We start from the raw sequence: 2,415 nt of genomic DNA on the forward strand, positions 1-2,415 counted from the left end.
AACCCTTTCCTCAAGGTAGGGTCTCACTATAGCCCACGCTGGCCTAGAATTCACTATATAGTCTCAGGCTGGACTTGAGCTCACAGTGATCCTCCTATTTCTGCCTCCCAAGTGCTGGGATAAAAGGTATGTGCCACCACGCCCAGCTCCCCATCAGCTTCTTTTATTTGGGTGTTTTGACCCAACAAAGCAAAGGTAACTAAGTGGGGAAGGTAGGGTATATGTGCCTTACTCAGCACCCTCTCTTCTCATGGTCTTACAGTGTGACCCCCAGGAGAGAGGTATGTAAGTCTAAAAGCGTGGAGTCAACTAAAGCAGACCCTCAGTTGGCATCTGTTGGACAAAAAATGTCAATAGTGAAGGTCTTATTTGATAAGGAAGAATTTCACATTTTGTATGGCACGGTACTTTTTAAGACGTTATATACCATGGAGTTTCATGTTAAAATGTCCCAGGGGCTGGGGAGGTTTCTCAGTGGTTAAAGGCACTTGCTTTGCAAAGCCTGCTGGCCAGGGTTTCAGTTTCCCAGCACCCATATAAAACTAGATGCAGGGCTGCTGGGGACTTCTTTGGTTAAATGTGCTTGCCTACAAAGTCTGTCAGCCTAGGCTCAATTCCCCACCTAACGCCAGATGCACAATAAGTTGCCTGCATTCTGGAGTGTGTTTTCTGTGACAAGACACTCTGGTGTGCCAATTCATTCATTCTCATTCACTGCCTCTCAAGAAAACAAAGAATGCAAAGTGGAGGTAGGCAGAGCCAGAAGAGTTTTGAGCTGGTCAGCGAGTGTGACACTCATTTTCAGTCTGGCAGTTCATTGCAATGGCAAGAGACCTTGTCTTAGCCGGGCATGGTGGCACACGCCTTCAATCCCAGCACTTGGGAGACAGAGGTAGGAGGACTGTCATGAGTTCAAGGCCACCTTGAGACTACATAGTGAATTCCAGGTCAACCTGAGCTAGAGTGAGACTCTACTTCGAAAACAAAACAAAAAAATGGAGTGCAGACATTTCAAAGTCATCCTATGAACTTCATAGATGTGCTGTGGCTCACACACATACCCACGAGGAAACAATTTTTTTTTACTATCCCATAAAACCTATGATGTTACAAAAAAACAACTCTGAAGACTTTATTGGAGGGTTCCACTCACTTGTCATCTCCTAAAAGACTCAGCTTGATGTACCTGACCTTCCCATGAATGTAAAAAACAAAGAGAACTAATTTGGTAGTTGCTGACATGACAAACAAATCCATAAATGTGAAAGCAGTGTGAACTTTGATCTTCATTTGAATAAACTTCTGTTAACTGGACTTGTTTTATTATAAAACCCATCAAAAAAAAGCATTAAATAACTTCGCATAGCAATACTGTAGAGTTCTGTGTACATTTGATGCTTTCTGCTCTTTGAAGATATTTCCTATAGATGGAAAATATTCCCCAAAATTCTGACAACACAAAAAGTATGTAAGACAGAAAAAATATCTTTGTTCTACCATCCAATAATGCCTTTGGAGAGAGGAAGAAGATAGGGTAACAAGGGTGCATATGATGAAAATACATTACTTATCAAAATATGTTTAAAATAACAGCCTTGGGCTGGGCGTGGTGGTGCACGCTTTTAATCCATTCGAGAGGCAGAGGTAGGAGGATCACCGTGAGTTTGAGGCTACCCTGAGATTACATAGTGAATTTCAGGTCAGCCTGGACTAGAGTGAGACCCTACCTTGAAAAACCAATATATATATATATATATATATATATATATATATATAAAATAACAGCCTTGGGGCTGGAGAGATGGCTTAGAAATTAAGGCATTTGCCTGCAAACCCTAAGGACCATGGTTCAGTTCCTCAGTACTGATGTAAGCCAGATGCACAAGGGGTTACATGTATCTGAAGTTCATTTGCAGTGGCTAGAGGTCCTGGCACACCCATTCTCTCTCTCTGCCTCTCAAAATAAATAGATATTTTTTAAATTATAAATAAAAAATAATAATATCATTGCTGGGCATGATGGTGCATGTCTTTGATTCTAGTACTTGGGAGGTAAAGGTAGGAAGATTGTTGAGAGTTTGAGGCCACCCTGAGACTACAGAGTGAATTCCAGGTCACCCTGGGCTCGAGTGAGACCCTACCTTGAAAAATCAAAATAATAATAATAATAATGGCCTTCTTTTCTGTATGGTCCTCATTCTTCTGATCTTCTAAAGCCCCAGGCAGGGATTCAGGAGCTCAACTAGAGCGGTCATGGGCACAGGAGAGGGGTGGCTTTGAGAAATGACTCCAATCCCGGAGTTGCCAATTTGAATGCTCCTGCCTCCCTGTCTAAAGCACATGTGTTCCCTGCTCACCTACGCGAAGCAGAGGGACAGCCTGGACCTCCTACCAAAAACATAATAGAACATAAAA

Source organism: Jaculus jaculus, chromosome 9, assembly GCF_020740685.1.
Source record: "Jaculus jaculus isolate mJacJac1 chromosome 9, mJacJac1.mat.Y.cur, whole genome shotgun sequence".
Classification (NCBI taxonomy): domain Eukaryota; kingdom Metazoa; phylum Chordata; class Mammalia; order Rodentia; family Dipodidae; genus Jaculus; species Jaculus jaculus.